This window comes from Equus caballus, chromosome 16, assembly GCF_041296265.1.
Source record: "Equus caballus isolate H_3958 breed thoroughbred chromosome 16, TB-T2T, whole genome shotgun sequence".
Classification (NCBI taxonomy): domain Eukaryota; kingdom Metazoa; phylum Chordata; class Mammalia; order Perissodactyla; family Equidae; genus Equus; species Equus caballus.
The window spans coordinates 30,244,650-30,268,099 of NC_091699.1; the positions used below are offsets into that span (position 1 = coordinate 30,244,650).

Below are 23,450 nucleotides of genomic sequence, written 5' to 3' on the forward strand. Positions count from 1 at the left end.
TCCTTGTTGTTGATTTCTGATTCTTCTAGGCTAGTTGTGATGCAGACTCAGGCCCCAGTACTATTCTCTAATTTTCTTGTCTATTGTATTGACACATTTCACTTAATTTAGCATGATAGCAAACAGCTGTTGAACTATTAATCTTTTTCTCAGCAAAGCTAGAAAAATATCTTTTAGATTACTTTGCTAATGTATACTAAAAGCTAAAATCAACAGAAATAAATTAATGAGTGGTCAAATGTGCATATGCATTAAAATTTATGGAACTTGAAAATGGAGGAAAATATGGTTTGTATCCCACTGCCAATTTTTTATGTATAAGTAAAAATTAAATGTAGCCAATTTTGTATTCCTTTCATAATTGTAAGTTGGAGGGTCAGTTGCATAATTTTGTTATTATTAATTATTTTTCCCCCTAGGGAAAAATTATGCTTGTAAAATCTGTGAGGGTGAACCAGCTTGTATTTTTGCTCTGTATTCCCTTCCATACTGTACTGTGTATATAGGTGAGTACAGAAACAGGCCCAGTACTTACCTGAAAATGTTCTGCAGGTTTGAGTACAGTGCTAGAGATAACTTTATTCAAAGGAGACATTTTCAGCAGTTTTTTTTTTTCTTAAATTAAATTTTAATAAGGTCCAGTTGTTTGCCAGCTATATGATAGCAATCTCATCTGCATTGCAAAGTCTAACACTGTATAGATCTGACTGCCAAACATGCAAAAATAGACGCAACTCAATAGATAAACATGAAAATTAGTTTAGAGTGCACACATTGGAGAACAGCTCGAGTAAAAAGGAGGGAGAAGGGTCATTCTTGCCTTGAATTGAGTAGGGTCTGCCAGAGTTCACTTACTTTCCATTTAAGATTGGATGAGTGGTGGAGATGGAAATTTCTGGTGTGTAAGATTCTGCTGTGCCTTGTATCTCATGAGCTCGTCTTATTTGTGTGGAGTGGGGCTGCTCTGCGGATCTCCACATTACCTTGAGGACCCGACCATTGCTGCTGTCTGTTTTCCTTTCACCATTTGCGCTGTAACAGAGTTCTCACCACTGGAGAAACCAATCCTGGGGACACTCATCAGCAGTAAAGCGCACGATTTTCATTTTCTATTTGAATTGTTTTGTGTAAAAACAAAAAGGTTTTGGGCAGGTTGCAAAATAGTAATTTTAAGTCCCAGAGCTAGGGTTTTCCCCCACCCAAATGGTGAACATTTATGGTGAAAACCTCCAATTTCCTCTTACAGTAAACATGAAAATTATGATTTCACTCAGAGCTGCATTTTTTTCCAATCTTAATGGCAAGAATCTGCATACACTTGCTTGTGGAAATGTCATAAATTGGCCTCAGATCAATTCCTCAAAGATAGTACACACCGAAGTGCCACTTTCAAATTTTTAGCCCTAGTGAAATAAGATTTAACTCTTCTCAGTGATGTTTGCCTTTCCACGTTCAGGGCCGACAGCAGAGGGATAAGCAGGGATAGATTCTGTATAAAATTAAAACCACTTCATTACATATTGTTCTGAAAAGTGAACAAGAGGATATTAGCATTTTAGTAAAATGATGATATGATTTCACCATCTTAAAAAAAGTTATATGAGCATTTGGTCAATTGATGTGGAATGAATCCTATACCCCGTTAGTAACTTGATCTAAATTAATAAACAAATGTTTTTCTTTTCACTTGTGCCATATGTTGATCCCAGTTACATGGGCAGAAAGAGGCAGCTTGTAATGTTTCTTAAAGGATTACACACTGTTTTGCATAAGAGAGGATGCAGATGCAGGAGTAGATGTGGGGTAAAACATGTTCCATGCTTTCTTTGTGTTTTAGGAAGCTTGATTTCAATTGTTTATTTCATCTGACAAGAACCATTTTTATTTAACTGAGTAGATCTGGTAGATATATGCTAAGTGGAAAACATTCTGTGAACAGCTTTCACCAACCGATTAACGCCCCCCACCCTTCCTCAAACTGAAAATTGTGGTGTTTTATTCATTTTGAAAGGTCCAGAATGGCAGAAAGCATCTTGTCTACAAGAGCTCTCCTCCGAAGGGGAAAAAAATAAGCCTCTGCTTTAATGAAATTAGAGATGTTGTGGATGTTAACCAAACAGAGACACATTCAAGTAGCAGTCTGGTTTCAAAAAACAAAGGCATATGAGTCACATATTATTCCACATGAAAATAAATTGATAGACGGCAAGATGAGAAAAAGTTCATACGTAAAATTTGAAGTGTCTCACCTCTACTTTTTCCATCCGAGTTGTTTTTGTTGTCTTGAAGAGCTCAGAGGCATGCGATCCAGATAAGTGAAGGTCTTAGGACTTTATTAACTCTGAAAGTCATTTGCCATTAACTATAATTGAGTTCTTTTGTTGTTTTTCTTGCATCTATCCCAGGCAAATGGGTGGTTGCTCCTTTCTCTTGACATTCAGATTTTGATGTTCTCTTTTGTTTTCAGGGTAAGAAGTGACCTTTTGAGGTGACTATAACTGAAGATTGCTTTACAGAAGCCAAAAAAGGTAAATGCAAATATGGTTAGTGAAATGATATCTAGGGCTTTATCACCTTCTGGACATTGTAATTCTGTTCTTTTCCCATCTGAGTATTTATCAAATGTACGTGTATTTGTGTATCAGTATGTATATAGCATGTTTTTGGAGGTCTTCAAGGAAAAGATTGCCGTTAAAAAATGATCCACGGCATCACATTTTTCCCCCAAATATTATCAAACTTTTCCCTTCTTTGCTGAAGCTGAATTTTTTTTGGTTGTTGACTTGGTAGGTTTAAAGTTAGAAAGGAATATTCACATCACACAAGTGGTGATTCATAAAATTAACTTGCTGCAAACAAGAGTAACATGTCAGTGTTCTGTGCTGGAGTGGTGTCATCCGATTGATGTTCATCTCGTGGCTTTATAATCACCTTCCTTCAGAAATTAATAGTCAGACACCATAGCAACACGCCACATTGATGTAACTGCTGAGTGGCGTGGGGCACATCCCTGTGATGTCAGCGCCAGGCTGCCTAGCTATCTCGACCTTGCTTGAGAATCAAATGAGTACTTGATTTTAAAATTAGAAGTTTTCAGAAAGACTAATGTGGCTTGATGAATTAAAGCTAGATTAAATTTTCTCAAATTCACTGTGGAGAGGGGGGACAAAAAACCTCTCTGGTTAAAATGATATGGATGCTACAGATTTTCTTGGTTCCAAAAGTCTCTTTCTGGTGAGGGCAGTGGTCATGTTACTCAAGTTAATCTTGCAGGTCATTTTAATGTCTGATGTTTCTCAAGCAGCATCTTCATTTTATTTTTGAGTTCTCGCCAATAATAGTTCAATTTGATTTAGTAGATTAGTGTGTGTTTTGAAACAGGTTACTTGCTGGTCTGGTTGCACAAAACCTTTGCTGAAATCTTACTAAATTAAAGTTTATGAATTTGTAAGATACTGACTTCTTACTCTTTAGTTGAACAAGGTTTTTTTTGTGAAACTTTCATAATGTGAAGATTATTAGATCAGTTTTGTTTTTAATCTCACCCAGGGTTTCTGGGTTCCAGATCTCACTATAACGGTATAGATTCGTTTTGATAGTTGCATTCTGGCACATTTGATTTGGGCCAAAAAATTCAACTTGCCTCATTTCACCATCTTTGTTGTTTAAATTTAACCTTTGTGGGAAGCAGCCGATTGTCCTCCAGAGAGGATAGTCCCTTTCCGATGTCCCAGCATGGAAGGGTTCATCAGTAACTGGGGTCATCAAGACACAGCATGACTTTTGGCAAAGCTCTTCCCTTTGCTGAGACTCACTTTCCCAATCTTAAAAATTAAGGCTTAGTCTATTTCAGGGATCTGCAGACTTTTTCTGTAAAGGGCCGTACAGTCCATATTTTCTGTTTTGTGGGCCATTCAGTCTCTGCCACAGCTACTCAGCTCAGCTGCAAGTTGTGTCTCTTGGTCTCGATGATCTCTGCGAGATCTCAGTCTAAGATGTTCCCATGCAAAGCTGGGCCAGGTGTTCAACTCATCTTTTGCTGTTAGCAAAGGTTTCTGGTGAAGCTAAAAGTTAGGATTCAACAAAGCTGGAAAGTGGTTGAAAAGATGAAGCATTCAGCTTGAGAGTTGTGCTATTCCTGCAGCTCCAAATAAGGGCTTCATTTGTGGGTTTTTATTGTTTTCTTTGGAATCACCCATAAGCATGAATTATTTTTCTTCTGACTTGATGTCTTTATAATGTCCACGCTTATACCCGTGACCTGAAAGTGAACACGTTTGAATTTGTGTGATGTGATTTTTCCCAATTCTGTGATATTGTTCAGAGTTAAAAATATGAGTCAAGGGCAAGTTTAAAAAAAAGAGTTTCCAGGAATTTGTCATTAGTGTTGACTAAGAGAGGTGGTCTGTAGGGAGAAAAAAGTGCTTGCTTGTTTTTATAATTACTTTTTTTTATAATTAAAATTTTATAATTTATTTTTTATAATTACTGTCAAGGACACGGGGGTCTATCATATTTTACAATATCCCACAGATAAGGAACTCCTTGTCAAATTTCAGAAACATAGAAAAATTTGGTCCTTCTGATGCCTCATTCATGACACAAAGGAAACTGAATAACAAATTCATATAGTTTTTCTTTTTGACTTGACTACTAGGAAGCTCAGAGTAAGAGGTTTTGCTCAATCTCTGTAGTTTTTTTCAACTTCAGCTTTTTGTCGTTGACATATTTTTAAGTAAACTTCATTTTTTTCCTATCCCTAATTAACATTTATTATTTAACTTATTTTCTTCTGCAATATCAGTTCCATTTGTATTTTGACTCTCATTTCAAATTTCTTTTAGAATTGTTAAGGTATATAGACTCAAATAAATAATAAATTATATGTTAGTTTTTACATTTTAATAAGCTCAAGGATCCTTCAAAAACTAATCCTTATATATCTTGATCTGTTATATATAAATGAAAAGAAGGTTTGTTAAAAATATAAAATCGAAAAAAGAGGGCCAGCCCCGTGGCCAAGTGGTTAAGTTTGTGCCCTCTGCTTCAGTGGCCTGGGGTTTCGCCAGTTCAAATCCTGGGCGTGGACATGGCACCGCTCATTAAGCTATGCTGAGGCGGCATCCTACATGCCACAACTGGAGGGACCCACAACTGAAAATACACAGCTATATACTGGGGGGCTTTGGGGAGAAAAAGGAAAAAAAAAATCCAAAAAAGATATATAAAATGGATAGAATGGTTAGTGTTTCTTTTTAGTGAACAAACCATAAACAAAGAGAAGATTGTGCTATCCAGTGATGGTCAAGAAACCAGCACTGCCTTCCACCCGACAAGAAGGATGTAGATTTCAGACGCCAGGAGCTTCTCAGTAAATGCCATGCCCAAATTTGAAATCTGGGAATCATTAACAGTCAGCATAGATGCAAACAAATATGCCTACATTGGCACTATTGGAACAACTGGTTATGTGCATAAAAGTGGCCAGGCAAATTCAGAAAACCAGATGAAGTCATTTTTCAAATTTAGATTCAAAGGTCTGAAGAATCATAAGTAACAGTCATCATACTTGGTAGTGATATAACAATTTTCTTCCAAGTAGATCTGAGCACTCTACAAAATGGGTCTGGTTGCTGGCATTCCTGAGAGGTAGCTGGCAATTATTATAATCCCCACTTTACAAACTGGGAAAGTGGTCCCACAGATGGTTAACTTACCCAGGGTCAAGTAGAATGTCAAGACTGGAGCTGAAAAGACAACTTGCTCTGGTCACAATTATATCGATGTCATTCTATCGTGGCTGCCTTGGTTTGGTGATTGGATAAAGGTTTATGTGTCATTTTCTCCCTGCTTCCCCCCACCGTGGGCAATTCCCCCACATGTATTTTTGCTTAAAGTTAAGTCCAATTTATAAAATTCATTGTCTTGTGTTTAATTCTAAATGGCATTGAGAATTGATGGTAGTCATCAAGTATATATAGGTTATAATTAAATAGTTACTTTTAAATAATAGGCATCTTCAAGCTTCACATTTTATGTATTGGCTCTAATGTTTTTTTTTTTATATAGTCAACTTATTTGTGAGAAAGTTAAAAGACAATCTAAAAGAAAGTGTAATCATTCTAATTTTTCTCCTATTCCCAATTTGAGCTATTTTTTGTTAGATCAAAGAGTTAATAATGCATCCTTATTGATTCTACTCATTGTGTCTTAAATATTACAAATTATTTCTTGGTTACAAATAAAGGTAAAAATGCCTATTCAGCCATTTAAAATATATTCATTGGTTCTTTTGAAAGGATATATTTATGTGGTTTAAATATTTACTTAATGACAATATTCTGAGTTATATCCATTCAAAATGACCTCTTTATAGCATTCAGCATTTGAATTATGTGACTATTAATTCATGAAGTTCTTATGAGGACACTAGAAGAGAGTGTCTTCATTGAGTGACCGGATGACCACATTGGCTAAAATGACTAGTCAGTTGGTTCCGTTAAGCGTCGAAATCCTTCCTGCACCTCCCTCGCCCCCACCACACGCACACGCATAACACCCCTATGCCTGGATTGTAACAGTCAAGGTAAAGACTAGGCTGATGTAGCATAGAGACCCCAACATCCAATGGCTTAATTAAAACAGAAGTTTACTTCTCTCTCGTATAACAGTATGGCCAGTCTAGCTTGACTGAGCAGATTCTTTCCCTCTTGCACTCTCCTGCTTTGGGGCTTTGTCCTTGTCCACATGGTTGAAGCACAGTGAAGAAGTCTAAGGCAAGCAATTTTCTTTGAAGGAAATGAGTTAAAAATTGCACACATCGCATCGATTGACATTTAATTGGTAAGATTATGGTCAGATGGTCACGAGAAGCTGCAGTGGCTACTGGGAAATGTCTCTAGCTGGGTGGCCAGGAGCATGGAAGAATTGGAGAGTAGATTTAAGGAGACAGAACACAACAACTTAATTGGTTGAAGTACCCCAATCCAATAATTTCATTCATTTATTCATTTATACATACAATTATACATACAAACTTAATTCCTGTTGCAGATATTTATTGATGATTGTGTGCGAAGTGCTAGAATCATAGCACTACATATGGACATGATCTCGTTCCTTACTGAGTATATATTGTAGAGGGAAGACAGACATTGTGAATGATTATGGTGACAAGTGTCAGGAAGGGCAAATATTGGTTGCTTTGAGAAAGTGTTCTATAATGAGGAGAACAAGGTATCCAGGATTTATGCATTTTAGCATTATATGGAAACTATGTTAGATTAACTTGATTTTTTTGTTTTCTTTCATGCCAATGCTGTTGTGAATGTTACCAAGCAAGTTAATTGTTTTGCTAAGAGCTTTAATAAGGTGTAATTCACACACAATACAATTCACCCATTTAAAGTGTACTGTTCAGTGGTTTTTACTATACTCACAGAGTTTGCAACCCTTATCACAATCCAGTTTTAGAGCATTTTCATCACCCCAGAAAGAGACCCCATATCCATCAGCTGTCACTCCTCTAAACCCAGCTCATGGCAACAACTAATCTACTTTCTGTGTGTATAGGTTTACCTACTTTGGATATTTCACATAAATAGAATCGTACAGTACGTGGTCTTTTGTGACTGACTTCTTTCACTTAGCATGTTTTCAAGGTTCATCCGAAGCATTTACATTTTTAACTATCTTAGAACTTCAGAGTTGTATGAGTTCTTACTCCTAAATCCAACAAAACAGTGGCCTGAAATATTCTCACAAGGGGTGGAACTGGGGGTAAAATTACTTGTGGTGTTTATTTTTCTATAGAACTAACTTGGCCTCCCAACAGTTAAACTTCGGAATTTAAATGTTTGCATTTTAAGTTAGCTGTTTTTAAACATTGTTAACCATAATGCTAAACTAAGTTACTCTGTAAACAAGAGCTGTCTCTCTTGAATGTTAGTTTCAAAGAAAAAAATATTTTAAATATTGATTTCCAGAGAAATATGCTCAATAGAGTTCGTTTTCGAGCAGAAGTTACTTGTTGAAATGTACATGAAGGCATATTTGATAGTAAAGGCAATATTTGCAGCAGTTATCAAGTAGCCATATTTTGCACAGTGAACAATCAAAAATACAAAACCAGATAACAAATGGTTTTATTCATCTTTGTTTTTGCTCTTCCATCTGCCAAGGGCACAAGTATTCCAACTGCTTACCTTGAGTATCTTAGGAAGAAGTTCTCAGCTTAGGTGACAACTTAATAGCTTAACAGAGAAGTGGGAAGTATTGCCTTTCTTTGGCAATTCAAAAACCTCAGGAAGAAATTGGAAGCTTAACTGTACAAAAACCAAACCCTATTTAGGATAGCACATCTATGTTAACCTTGACTAAACACCCCCTCGTATCTAGTAATATCCAGGATCATCTTAAAGGAGCAAGTGGTATATTGGTGGTAGAATCCTTGTTTTGAGTCCATTTTCATTTCTTCTGCAGAGGGCAGAAGAGTTTGGATTTGAAGTTTATAGTAACTTTCTAAAAGACTATTGGTGAATGGGACTTCAGAAATGGAAAATGAAGATTAATCATTTAAGTTTGTACTTCTCTGTCCTTGAATTAATGTACTTCCATGGCCTTTGCATAGGGGGCAGGGAGAAAAATTAAAAACTTGAAGTGTTTCCACTCTCTTCAAATACACTCTTTTGGAAGTGTGAAAATCATGCAGATTTTCCCTCGAACTTTGTATATTAGCATGTATGTAGTATATAATTATAGGTAATTAGATGTTTTGCTAATTATCTGACAGTACAATGAGTTATATAAAATTACCTTTTAATTAAAAAAAAAAAGTTGCATCATTGGGTGGCCTGCGATGATTTCAGTTTGTAGATTGGTGTGGGGCTTTAATTCCTCACCCTTCCCTGCAGGCCTCTTTTTTCTGGAAGTCTGCTTCCATTTCAGAGGGTGCTGAGCAGTCCCTAGAAGCCAGAGGAAGTATCCTAAAATCCATTTATTGCAGATTACTTACTTTAAAGTTTATTTAGAACAGTGATTTTCAAAGTGGGCATTGGGACCCATTTTGGGGTTAGGACATCAATTTAGTGGGTTGTGCCCAAGAATTTTTTTTAAATGGAATACACATACAATAGAGTAGAATAAAATGAATGGGGATGACCTACACTGTCCAGTGTGGAAACCACTAGCCACCCGTGGCTGTTGAGCACTTGCAATGTGGTTAGCCCAAACTTACATGAGCTCTAAGTGTAAAATCCACAAAGTATTTCAAAGACTTTGTATGGAAAAAAGTATATGAAATACTTGCATAATTATTCTTTATTGATTACACATTGAAATGATGCTATTTTGGATATGTTGGGTTAAATAAAATAAATTATTAAAGTTAATTTCAACTATTTCACTTCACTTCTTTCAGTGCGATTACAATTACCTATGTGACAGGTGCTGTATTTCACCTTTGCTCAAGATGATGAGGAATAGAGCAGTGAATGACACAGCTGCCAAGCTCATGGCTCTCGGGGATTGGGCCAGGCAGGGAAACATAAAATATACATACATGGTGATAGGTGCTATGGAGAAAAGAAGAGGCTGAGAGAGTCAGATGGCCAGAGGGAAGGGATTGCACCTAATAAACAGGGTACATGTTGAACCATGAAATACAGGCTCCAGAGCAAAGATTTGGTGTGTTCTGAAGAGAACGAGTTGGCCATTATGGCTGAAGCAAAGTCATCAAGGGGGGAGTAGCAGGAGGCAAGGTCAAGAAGGAGCAGGGCTAGATGGAGCAGGGCAGTAAGGCTCCTTGCACTCTTAGTCTCTTAGTGAAATAGAGAGCCAGTGATGATGGACTTTGAGGGGGGTCAAGATCTGACCCATGCTCTAAATAGGTCACTCCGGAAGCTGTTTTGAAAATAGATTGCAAATGAGTGAGACCATAGGCAGGGAGACGTGTCAGGAAGTCACTGTAATAATCCCAGTGAGATATGATGATGACCAGAATCAGGATGGCAATAGAGGTGGCGAGAAGTGGTTAAATTTGGAATTTATTTGAAGGTGGAGCCAAAGGATTTCCTCGTGGAAGAGATGGGGAGTTTGAAATAGTTGCATCAAGGATGACTCCAAGGTTTTCATCCTGAATGATGGGGTAGTATCAACTGATGGATTGCTTGTGGGTAGAAAGAAAGGAGTCAAATAGAAGACTGAGAGGTTTTTTGGTCCAAGCAACTGCTGGAAGGATGGAACTGCCATTAACTGAAATAGGGGAGCCTGGGAGGAGCAGGTTTGAGAGTGTTGAAGGGAAAAAAAATGAATTTTCCTTGTTAAAGATGGTAAGGCAGACCTTATTGAGGACCATCACGATAGGTGAAGAAAGCACTGCAGTGAGATTTTATGTGGGGAGGGAGATTGAGCTCAACTCCAAATACAACACGGGCAAGTGGGAGTTTATAGCCAAGGAGCAGGGTAGGGGTCAGTGGATGGAAAATTGCTAAGAAGAAACATCAGGGATACGGGAGGTCCTGGCTAAACCTATCTAACAGATTCTTGCAGAAGACAAGCCAGACATCACCTAGGGGTGAGGGGGTGGGGATGAGGAACCCAATCATATATCGAGGGTGCTCAGATATTGAGGGGAGGGAAGGAGAGGGTTCTGGTTAAACTGACTTAGCAGGCTTCTCGCTAAAACTAGATTTACAAGGAAGTGCACAAATGGGTACAGGAGCCTGACTAAAGTTTGGTCAAGCCAAGAATCTTTGTCAAAGATGCATGAGGGAAGCAGGGAAGAACAGGAGTACAGCTATAGACCTGTGAGGCTTGAGCAGTTTATTATTCACCCAGATTGAGATATCAAGCGGGCATTTGCATATGTAGGCCTAGAAATGGCCTGGCTAGGGCTTTAAGTTGAGGATAGATAGGCATGTAAGTGATAGGTAAAGATGTGAAACCAGGTGAGCTCACGAAGGGAGGAATGGTGTAGATAAAGGAAAGTCAGACTGACTCCAAGATATAAGTTCTGAAGCCAACACCGTTGAGAGGTTTGATCACAAGATACTGAGAAGGAGGGGTCAAAGATGGGAGGAAAACTCAGATGGTGGTGAACTGGAAGCCTGTTGAGGACATTGTTTAAAGGATGGGCACATTGTCCCTGTATGAAATGCTGGTAAGAGGTCAAAAGCGATGATGACAAAGAACTGACCATTGGGTTTGTCAACATGTAAGTCCTTGATAACCTTAACAAGAGTCGTAAATGTTTGACTCTCACTCCCATAATATATACTGGCTTTGTACAACTAGTCTGCTTATGGAAATTAGGCATTTTGAATGATTTTTCCAGAAAGAGTACCCGTTCAGCCCTCTTACTTGTTAGGGTCATCTCATGTGCCTCCACCCCTTGCAGCCCCACATGGCCAGGGGGCTAACTGTCACGTTTAGGTCACAGTACAGCCTGTGGAAAATGATCAGAGAAAAACTCACTGCTACATGAAGGAATCCTGTACATTTTGCCCCTTTCAGTTCATTCTCTAATCCAATGGTTTAGATATTGTTTAAATAAAAGCTGGGGGAAAGGGGATGTATTTACATCTCTAACTTAAAATATGTTGATTTTAATCATCTAAAGTACATCCCAGCTTGGTGTGGTTAACATAGTCTCTAGATTAGTAAAGTACTAGTTTGTGCCTAAGCCACACGTCCGTCTGTCAACTCTACCTTATACTAATATGGGTAGTCTTTGATGGGTTCACCCGCCTTTCAAATTAACTAAGAACATCAAAGATTCTGGCTTATTCACAAATTCTGAAACACAGTCGAACATTTTCAAGATTTCTAGGCTGGCCCCAAATCTTCAAGCATCTAGGAAATTATAGGTAAAATAATAAAAAGCATGCACTCTTTCTATTTAGATACTAAATACTGTCAAGGTGGCGTTGGGTGAGGTAAGAATATTTCTTCCTTGTGGAAGATAATAAATGTACTCCTTAATTTTTTTTCATTATAAAATAGCATTAGAAGAAATTAGGACAGCATAAAAATAAAGGAAGAACATGTAGGAAGAAGAATTTCACTAGCGGCCTCACCTAAAAAGTTCAACATTTTATCTGTATCCTGCCAGTATTTTGTATATATAGATTTGTTTATATATACTTGTACTGTATATACGATTTTGTTTCCTGCTTTTACCCTTAAAATATCATAAGTATTTCCCCAAGTTATTACATATTTTATCTAACTCTTATTTGGAGGATCCCTGCGGTAACTTCTATTGCTGCGTTACCTGTTCCTGCAAAGGTGGGTCTTCAGACTCCTTCCAGGTACTCCTGCTGGCCACTTTGTCTGTGTTGGACATCTCAAGACAGCTCAATCTCTTGAATTCGTTTTATAAATGATGTTGGGATTTTAGATTATCACCCAGTTTCTCCCTCCACTTTTAAATCATATTAAAACAAATTTGAGGCACGTAAAATCACCCACTGGCGTTGACTGTGTGTGTTTTCTGCCGTGAGGTGAGGTACAATTTGCATTAACTATGATTTCAACATTTCTAGACTTGAAGTTGCTAGGCATTTTTCTTTTCTGATCTGAATGGTCTCTTGATGTTTTCCCACTTCCCCAACGTGATTTTCAGGATGTGAACTAGGTAGGAGCTTTGTGTTTTTTCCAGGGACAGCCTCTCATCTTCTCATTGTTTTCTTATCCCAGACATCACTCCTTCTCTTTTCCCAGTGCAAGCCATTCATTTAATTGGTTTGTATTTGCATCTCCAAACTTTCTTTTGGTGGGGCTTCAGTCAATTTTTACCCTGGAAAATAAAAACATACTTACAGCTTTTAGAGTATAAAATTTAAGTTCTCTTGTCTGCCATACCTCAGTGGTATCATCATTAATTGTTTAGGCAACAAATATTTATTGAATTCCCTTGAGGGTCACTGTGTGTTTAAAATTGAGCTGTACAGCACTCTCCTTTGTGGCTGTTACCCCTTCTAGTTCTAAAACCCCCAAATGGCCAGTCAAAGAAGTATTATTAGATTTCTCACTTCAGAGAGGACTAAGGAACATCAGACTTTTCTGGTCCAGTCCTTGTAATTTACTGAAGATGAAACTGAGATCCAGAAAAGAAAAATGACATATGCCGGGCCGCTGCATAATTGTAGCTGTCTGTGTTGGAATCCCTGTCTCTTCTATCCCACTTTTCCTTCCTTTTATGATAATATGCCAAAACCAAGCAGAAATACTCAAATTTTACTTTTAACAAGTTGACTATTAAAAAAGATAGACCTAACATAAACCAAAATGTATTTTTTCATGTAGATGGCCCTTTCTTGGATTTCATTTCCAGCACTTTCTCCTTCTTCCAGCTGTACTAAGGGAAATCACACCATTTACAAGTCTTTCAATATATTAAATATGAAAAGCATCATCTACAGATGTTCATGTCAGAAAATGCCCACTTTTGACTCTCCTTCCCTCATTTTCTCCTCTCTCCTGAGAGGAGGCTTCTCCTGCTGCTGCTGCTTCTCTTCCTCCCTCCCTGCCACCCGCTCCCCATCGCTCTCTCTGTCTCTCTCCTCCCTCTGCAACCTGATTTGTTTTTTAACAAGGACATTTGATGAAGATGTGTGTAAAGTTAGAATGTCCCTGCCTGTTGACAGCTACTGTGCATCTTTTAAATACTTGAATGTTTTGTGTAGCATGAGAATTCAGGTGTCCATTCTGTCCTTATCTTATTCACACGAATGCACACCTCCCAGGTGACGCATGTTTGTGACGCTTGTTTGCCAAGGGCTGAGGCACAGGCAAGGATGGTAATGTGTGTTGCTCCTTGTTTCTGAGGTGCATACTGTCTAATTGGTTTGAACTGCTTAGGGTCCAAGGTCTTGCTTCTCCTAGTTCTGGAATGGGGTTGACGTCCTCTTTCTTTCCTTATGTGGATAAAAATACGTAAAGTCCAATATAGAATTGTCACCAAGGAGGGTCATATAACTTCATTAGTTAAGTTCTCATTATGTTGTTAGTAATAAACATAGAGTAGGAAATTCTCATGAACTTTTTTTTTTCTGGTTACAAATGTAAAACCAGCTCATTATAGGGAATTTGAAATTATGGAAAAGTAGACCAAACACAAAAGTAAAAATAATTTAGAATCCTGACCATGAGAGTGACATATATTTTATTTCATTCTTTTTTCATTGAATGTACACACACTTAACAAAATTGCAGTCATACAGAGTATAGAATTGTGTATCCATTTTTTAAATTTAACCTCTGGTGAGTATTTTCCTATGTGTTGAAGTATTTTTAAAGACATCTTAAATGACTGCATACTATGCCATCCTTTTGAATACAATAAAATTCTATAAACTATTCTTTAATGTTGAGTGTGGCAGTTTCCAGTTTTTCTGTAATACGTTGCAGTAGACACATCTGTGCACAAATGTTTGTCTATCAATTTCCATCTCTTTAGATATATTCTAGAGGGGGAAATTACTGGAAGAAAAGTTATGGAATTCTTAATAGATTTTCCATACCTCTTGTTATCCTACTTCCCAAAATGCACCAATTTATGCTTTTACTGATACTGAAGGAGAGTGTTTATTTCACTGCAACTTTGCCAACAGTGAGTTTCAACATTTTTTATCATCACTTAAATCTAGAAGACTAAAAAGTGTGTCTCATTTTTTTCTTGTTCAATTCTTTGATTACAAATGAAGTTCAAAAGTTTTGTTTCTTTGGGCTGTTTGTGTTTCTTCTTTTAGTTGTTCATAAGTTTTGGAGCAGCCAGGGTTCAAAGGAGGGGGATGGGGGAAGCCAGGGGCTGAGTGGATAAGGGAAGCATCCTGTCATTGGGAGGTTACTAGTCCCTATGCCAGACTTTACAGTGAATTCACAGAGTGCTACATTGCAGCTTAGATCTGAGTGCTAACATTGTAAAAGGCCAGGCCATTGGCACCCAAATGCTCCTGAGATCAGATGGCGCGATTTGGGCCTCACAAGTTTTTCAAAAACTTTGATGCTTTAAATTCTTTCCTTTATTCACCAAATGATTATTGAGTGCTTACTTGTTCCAGGCACTGTTGTAGGCACCAGGGATACATTAGTAAACAAAAAAGAAAGACTCTTCTGTAAATGAGGTGGAGCTTCCTCATTGCTTTAGAATGAAGAGAAGCTGACAGATCTGCATAAAGCCCTTGGCACAGTAGGGTAACAGTTGCTGCTATTCTTATTGCTTCTGCTGTTGCTCTGTTATCATCAGCATCTCAGAGAGAAAACAGTGTTCAGCCATATCCCATCTGTAGCCTCCTTGTCACACTTGAGAAAGGGACACCGTCATAGGACCTGTGCTCCCAGCCCAAGAAGCTCCCCTCCATTTCTCTTTTAGCCCCTTTACCCAGTGAGCTAGTGTCCTCCAGCCACATGCTTCCAGAAGCCTCGAGAGAGACACGTGGCAGTGTCCAGTTAAACAATAGACCCTGGGGACAGACTGATGGATGTCCGGGAGCTGCTCCCATCTGCATCAGTTTAGGAGGGATGTCGCTGAAGGGTGAGCTCCAGCACTGAGGGGCACTGGCCGTTACATCCCTTCTCTGGGGATTCCCTCTGTTAGGCTGTAAGCTCAACCAGCTGATTCTCATCAACCCCTGAATGAAAGAATTAAAAAGAAAAAAACTGTAAAAGGAAAGTACACTTCCTCTCGCCTTCTCAGTCCTGTCTGAGATTTCCCGTGCTCTGCACTGATGGAAGGAAGACAGGCCCCCAGGGCCAGGACCACACTCAGCTTTCTCTTTGGCTTTTTCCTCACTCCCGGGAATGCGCTTGGAAACCATACTCCTGTCTGTGTACTTGCCTGGTTCCTGTCACCACCATTTCAAAACACGACCGATTTTTAATTGAAAAATAAACATTCCCGATGCTGAAATGGTGAAGGAATAGCCGTCGTTTCTGCCCTGTGTGCCCCCTGAGAGGCATGGGACTGGGGTAGGCCTTGCGTGAGTTTGGATGTGTTCATTCTCGGGCGTGGGCCCGGCACGCTCAGCCAGTTGTCCCCATCTGTGAAATGGGGAGAATGAAGGGACGTCTCCTAGGTGTTCTGTGAAGATTGTATAGAGAATAGTTTGGTTACTTCAGGTTTAGCGTTCTGCATTGGAGGCCTGGTCCTGTTACGTTTTGGCTTTGTAATCTTGAGGAAGTAACCAGACTTCTCTAAGCCTTTTTTTCATTATCTAAAAAGAAATAGGGACTAAACTAGTACCTCCCCTTTGAAGTACTTGGAAGATTAACTGAGTAATTATTCCAAGTAAAAAGTGCTTAGAGCAATTCTTCATACACAGCAAGTGCTCAGTAATGTTGGTTCAATAATGTCAGCTATTTTTATTATTAGCACAGTGCCTGGAATGTAGTAAGTTCTCAAGGACGTTAATAATCATTTTTACTATTAATTAACTTTAAAGATAAGGAAAATATTTTTAAATGGCTGTTTTTATTAAGGAGAGCCTGGCAGAAATAGAAGTGAAGTAGGCATCCTGGTGCCTTCCCCTAGCCCCAGTTGAAAATAAAAACAAAAACTTTAAGATCCTAAGTAGAAAGAAATGGCCTCTGAGTTTTTAAGGATAGCATTATATTTTTGAATCATCTTCTTCTCCTTCTTATCTCCCACGTGCCATCAAAAGGTAAGGGTGGTGCTATTCAGAGGGATCCAGCTCATTTGTGTGAATTTGAATTAGCCTCTTGGCTACGTTGCAGCTGAGATTTGAATGCTAACCTTGTAGGTCAGGCCATTGACATCCAGATGCTCCGAAGTTCAGATGGAGAGATCTGGGCCTCACAAGCTTTTCAAAACCTAAACTGTGTGACCGAAATAGTGTGACACGGTTTTGCAGGCTCTGCACTAACATGATCTTAGAGAGCTTATATAGACAGATGATGTTAAAGGAGCGTTAGGCTTGTGTCCCCAGCTTTACACACTGAGGAACGTGGGTACAAGCTGCATTGAGTATTCACTGTGTCCAAGGCGAGAGAGAGACAGAGACAGAGAGAGACAGAGAGAGAGATGGGGGGGAGGGGTAGGAAGGGAGGGAAGGAAGGAAGGAAGAAGGAGGGACCACAGGACAAGGAGCAGAAATTCCTATCTGTGAGAGGGTGAAGGCCATTCTTTTTTCATTACTCAGATGTGTTTTGAGGGAGCAGAGGGTTGGCCATTTGGGGTACACTTGGCAGGAATGACCTTGACTCCACTGTTATGCAAAAGAGTTTAGGTGCCTAGGTGCCTGCATGCATGTGCACACATGGGAGGTGGCGGCAGGTTCTTTCTCTGAAAACCCCAGAATCTCATTTACAACAAGGATGTGGGAGTGATCAGGAAGGCTGCCTCATATATGTTCATGACCCCAACAAGCAGTATTCTCTCTTTATTCCTTCAAAATACATACAGTTGGATTTTCTTTACTTATACATGATACTTTTCCTGGTGAAAAACAGAGGCTGGCCTGGTGGTGCAGCAGTTAAGTTCACGCACTCTGCTTCAGCAGCCTGGGGTTCCCTGGTTCAGATCCCAGGCATGGACCTATGCACTGCTTATCATGCCATGCTGTAGCAGGTGTCCCACATATAAAATCAAGGAAGATGGCCATAGATGTTAGCTAAGGCCAATCTTCCTTATCAAAAAGAGGAGGATTATTGGCAGATGTTAGCTAAGGACTAGTCTTCCTCAAAAATAACATAAAATAAAATAGAAAACAAATAATAAGGAAAACATAAGTAAGAAAGTAAATATTATTGCAAATTCACCCCAGGATCACAGTTTGGACTGTTATGGAGACAGTCCCTCTAAACCTCTTTCTCTCCCCATCTGTCATTGCATAGACCTGGCTGTCCGATATGGCAACCAGTTGCCCCAGTCAATTATTGAGCACTTGAAATGTGACTAGTCTGAACTGATGTGCTGTAAGTGTCAAATCCCCGCTGGATTTTGAAAAAAGAGACTGTAAAATATCTATTAAGTTTGGATATTGATTACAGGTTGAAATGATAATATTTTAGATATATTAGATTAAATAAAATATACTATTAAAATTAATTTCATTTGTTCCACTTATTAAAATGTATCTGCTAGAAAATTTTAAATTACATTTGTGGCTTATATTATATCTTTATTCAGCAGTTGGGTATAGAGACATCACAGTTTTAACAGGATCATGCTACATTTTTCTTACTTTTTTAAAATTTAAATATACGTTGCCAGTAGCTTTCTGTAACAGTTGATGTATGGCAACATTATTATTACCTTAAAACTGTAGATAGATATATCACAATTTATTTAACCAGTTCCATTTTGTTGGATATACAAGGTTGTACACAACAATGCTGGTGAACAATCTTGCATATTCATGTTTGCAAGCCTGTCTGATTATTTTCTTAGGACAAGGTTTCTCAACCAGAGGACTCTTGACATTTTGGGCTCGATAATTCTTTGCTGTGCAGGCTGTCCTATGCGTTGTACAATGTTTAGCAGCATCCCTGGCCTCTATCACTAGATGCTAGTGGCACTTCCTTCCCACTGTGTGCATACCAACCAGAAACATCCCTAGACATTACCATGTGTCCCCTGGGGGTGGGGACAGACTTACCTTGGTTGAGAAGCACTGACTTAGGGCAAAGTACCACAAAGAAAAATGTTGTGTGAAAAGGTATATGTATTTGAAGTTACATAGATAGATAAATAGGTTGGTAGGTAGACAGATATTGATATATATTTAAAATTTTGTGTATATCCCCAAACTATTTTCTAGAAGAATGGTACCAATTCATATCTCTATCAAGAATAACAAAGATCCTCATTAAATGCCTCCAAGAGATGTAAGAAGGGAGGGCCGGGTATTTAATTGTTATTTCATTTGTTGGAAATTTGTCTGATCAGATTGCTTTCCTGCGATCAGCTCTTGTAAAGACCATGATGAAGGCAGTCTAGGTGTTTTCTCTGAGAGGCCAGCTTGGCAATGAGATGCCACGGGTCATCTTTGCTTAGCATAGCATACAAGGGATCTATTCTCATAAAGGAAAAAAAGATGGTAGAACATCGGGGAGAAAATCTCCTACTACTTTGTAATTTAGGACTTTTCTTACAGTGAGAAACAGGAATAATAGTAAGTGATGATGCTTATGAGATCTAGTTATTGAATATTTGTTGTATGTCAGGTGCTGGGCTAAGTCCCCTTATGTATAATTTCATTTAAACTTCAGAAAAACCTGGTTGTTAGGGAAACGCTACTGTTTTCCCCAGATGAAGGAAGACGGGCACAGAGAGGCAGCCAGCCATTCATCCAGCATGCCCAAGGTGTGTGGAGTGGCCAGGATTTGAAGTAGGCAGTCCAAGTAACCACATTCTTCATTTATTCACTCTTCCAACAAATATTTGCGCTTCTTCTATGTGCCAGCCACAGTGTTCTTTGCTGAGTTTATAGTAGTCAGCCCAAAAAGACGTGATTAGGGCCTCATGTAGCTCAGACTAATGGAAGCTGATAAAGGCTGATCTAATGAGGACTAAGACATGGAGGTACATGGTACTTTGAGAGCCTACAGTTGGGCGACTTGCCCTAGTCAGGGAGGTCGGAGAAGGCTTCAGGGGAAATGATTCAAATGAGACCTGGAGAAAGAGAGAAGACTGGAGGTTAAATGGGGAGGCAAGGAGAAGGAACAGCATGTCCCCTGTGCTGGGTCGGACGGTGGTGTGTGGAAGGAACTGAATGCACCTAGAAGATGCCAGGCTGTGTATAAGGCCAAGGATACATACAAGTTGCAGGCAGAAGTACTTGGATTTGAATCTGTGCTTCCCAAACAGTTTTTTCTGTTGGTTGGTTTGTTTTTGTAGTGAGGGATATTTGGGATGTAGTGGGAGAATATGATGAGATTTGCATTTTGGGAAGTTCGCTCTGTGGAGTTAAGAATGGGGAGTAGATACAGAAAAACTAGTAAGGAGGGCAGTCGTTGATGCTGAAGAAATAGTGAGCACCTCTGCTTCACTTTGTTGCTGCTTCACCAACTACCCTGAGACGTAGTGGCTTAAGAAAACAACCGTTGGTGCGAGAGTCTTCCATTTGGGCAGGGCTTAGCAGGGGTGGGTTTTCTCTGCTCTGCATGAATGCCTTCAGCTGGGAGCTAGAACTTCCAGGATGCCTTCACCTATGCATTTGGCATTTGGTGCTGGCCATGACTTGGTTCTCTACTGGGCCTCTCCAGCATGATAGACTTAGGGTGAAGAAGGAAGCTGCCAGGTTTCTTAAGACCTAGGCCCAGAACTGGCACAGGACCGCTTCACGCCTTTGAATTTGTCAAAACACGTCACATGGCCAGCCCGCACTCAAGGGGGGAGAGGAGAAGTTTCCAGCTCTTGGTGGGCGTGTGCATACAAGAATGGGAGGAATTATTGGCAACCAGCTTTGGAGGCTCCTCACTGCATCTTGTTGTGTGCCAGACACTATTCAAGGCACCGAGAATACAGTATTGTGTACTTGAGCACCGTATGATACAGAATCAGCTCTCACTCTTATGACCTAACAGAGACAGACAGTAAGCAGGTAAATAAGCTAGAGCAGTCAGGTTTAATTTGCTAGGCAGCGAACTGAGATAGTGATGTAACAGAGAGTGGCTGAGTAGGTCAGTGACCACTTTGGACTGTTGGATTGTCAGGGCAAGTGCCCCCAACGAGGTAGGTAGAGATGTAAAGCAGGAGCCAGACATGGATTAGGGAAAGTGCATTCCATGTAGGAACAGAGAGTGCAAAGTCCACAAGGTGGGAGTGAATGTGCCATGCTTAAACAAGAGAAACTAGGCCAGCGTGGCTGAAGTGTGGCACGGGAGGAGGATATGGAAGAAGCTGTGTAGGACAGATGACTGTGGCAAGAGGCTCTTGCAGAAGACAGAGCTGGAGAACGTTGTACTTTGGACTATGCTATTGATGGCGGACAGGCAAGGAAAGAAGGGCTTTGAGATATTTAGGAGTTAAAACTAGGCAGCCATCATTGATAGACTGAGATAGTAATGCGAGAGAGAGGAGTTCTTAAAGATGACACCTCGATTTATGACGTGAACATCACTGGATGGAGGTAACATTGGCTGAGTTAGTGAAATGATGGGAGAGCCCTAGTGTAGAACAGGAGGATAAAGAGATTGCATTGGACATGTCGTGGGTTTTTCAGGATGGAACCACTTTCATGTACACTATAGACTGAATGGTTGGATTCCCCTCCCCTCAAATTCATATGTTACATCCGAACACTCCATGTCATGTCAGTTAGGGCCTTTGGGAGGCAATTGGATCATGAGGGTGGACCCTCTTGAGTGAGATTTAGTGCTCTTTAAAAGAGTCCCTAGAGAGATCCTTCACCCCCTTCTGCCATGTGAGGACACAGAAAAAGATGACCTCCTGTGAACCAGAAAGTAGATCCACCCTAGACAGCAAATCTGCCCATGCCTTCATCTTGGACTTCCAGCCTCCAGGATTGTGAGAAATACAGTAAATCTCTGTTGTGTATAAGCCACTCATTCTATCGTATTCTGTTATGGCAACCTGAATGTACTAAGACAGTATGTTTTTTCTTCCCTATAACCAGAGAGCACAGAAATTCTTACAGCAGCACAACTACGCCCATAGACTGCCTTTTGACTCGCATAGTTATTCAGAAAGATTTCATCTTACCATGTGTTCTGATACTTTGTTCAGAAAACATCATCACTGGAGACTGTGGAAAGAGAGTAACCCTATATCTTAGCAAAGAAAGACTATTAGAAAGCAGCCAAGTGTCACTGCTCCATACTTTCTCACAAGTCTGCGGAATTTGCTTCTAAGAATAAATGTGTATTTCATAATGCAGCAAGTTGATTTCTTTTTAATCACTGGCTTTTTTTGTGTTTGCTGATTTCTCAAGCTTGTTAATTTGTGCTGTGTCTACCCATCATTTGTGCAAATTAGCAAGGTTTAACTATAAATGGAAATGTCAAAGTTATTATATTATTTAAAATTAAAGAATAATTAGACTGGAGGAAAACAGGCTGAAAGAATGCTCCAGGATATGTTAAAGGTGGGAAAGGACAGGAGAAAAATGAAGGATAAGCATGAGAGGGTGGGAACTACTCTGCCAACTCGCAGGGACGCGGGCTGTGATGACCACGCCGCGTGGATCTCCGAGGGTGTGAGACACCCCCAGAAGCCTCATGTAGGTTTAGGCTCAAATGACTTTCTAATAGGTCTAAAAAATGTATTAATTTTAAAAAGTGTAGTGGGGGACTATTTTACCAGGTGGCTTGGATTCTGCTGTAGTGGATATCGGCTGATATTCCAGAATTGTGCCTCTCTTTGTTTTGTTTTCAATGTGCATCAAGGGCCTCTGATCATCTGATCCTGTCTGAAAGATGCCAGGGAAAGGAAAGCCCCCACAGGGGTATGTGAGAAGGGAAATGGGGATTTATTTTTCCAGCTGGCAAGGTTGTTGACTCTTAGTTCGCAAATGCAGTATCTTAGTTAGCAAATGCAGTGGCAAAAATCAACTGTTGCTTCTAGGGATTTACTATTTGTGGGGAAAAATAAAACAATGAAATTCCCTAAATATCTGTCAGGAGGGAATGGTTAAATTATGGGCCATCCCTGTGGTAGGGGTAGGGGACACATGGGGATATCACTGTGTAGCTACTAAAAAAGAATGTAGATCCCTATGTGCTGATCTGGAAATAGCTCTGATATACTAATTAAGTGACTAAGTGGGAAAATATACTACTCTTTGGGTAGAAGAGGGGGAAAAAGAAGTACATACAAAACGCATATGATTGTATCTGTCTAGAAGATTTTTGGAAGAGAGAGGCGAGATACTGGTAACAATGGTTGCCTTTGGGAAGGGAAACTGGTGGTGGGGGATGGAATTTATTTTCCCCATTTATCCCGTTAGTGCTGTTGGATTATGTGTTAGGAGTATAACACCCATTTGAGCATTCTTGTTCTGGGATGCCAAAGAGTGAAGTGTTATTACCTAAAGGCTAGCAAGCCCTCTGAAAACGATCAGATACTGGATTTTGATATCTCTCTTTTAAATCCTTGCTTTTAGTCAATGTGAAAATCCAGTTGGGATTGCTGATTGATTTCAAAACCCAGTGAAAAGAAACAGTTGATTCAGCCCAGATCAACCGCATCCTCACTTTGGACTCACAACTCTGTATGGCTGGTCTCCTGTGTAATGCTAATTTATTTTATCAACTTCCATTATTTATATATCATCTAGAACATTTGTTTTAGTTGCATGTCATATGACACAGCCCATAATGGCTTAAGCCAAAAGGGACAGATTATGAAACTAAATAGGTCAGGTATAGTCCTGGCTGGACTTGATTTGAGCCCTAAAGCCTCATCTTTACATTTCTCCCCTCTGCTTTCTTTTGTGTTGACCCCATTTCTAATGGGACTCCCTTCCTGG

At 39.6% G+C, this 23,450-nt stretch overlaps 1 protein-coding gene across 7 annotated transcripts in view; it reads left to right on the top strand.

The window, feature by feature from the left end:
• Positions 1 to 23,450, top strand: part of FOXP1 (forkhead box P1) — a 411,515-nt gene that overhangs the window by 92,768 nt on the left and 295,297 nt on the right. For all 7 annotated transcript variants that reach the window (XM_023621177.2, XM_070238621.1, XM_070238624.1 and 4 more), the window contains one exon: positions 2,468 to 2,528. The gene's annotated coding sequence lies outside the window, so the exon portion shown is untranslated. The remainder of the gene's footprint in view (positions 1 to 2,467; positions 2,529 to 23,450) is intronic.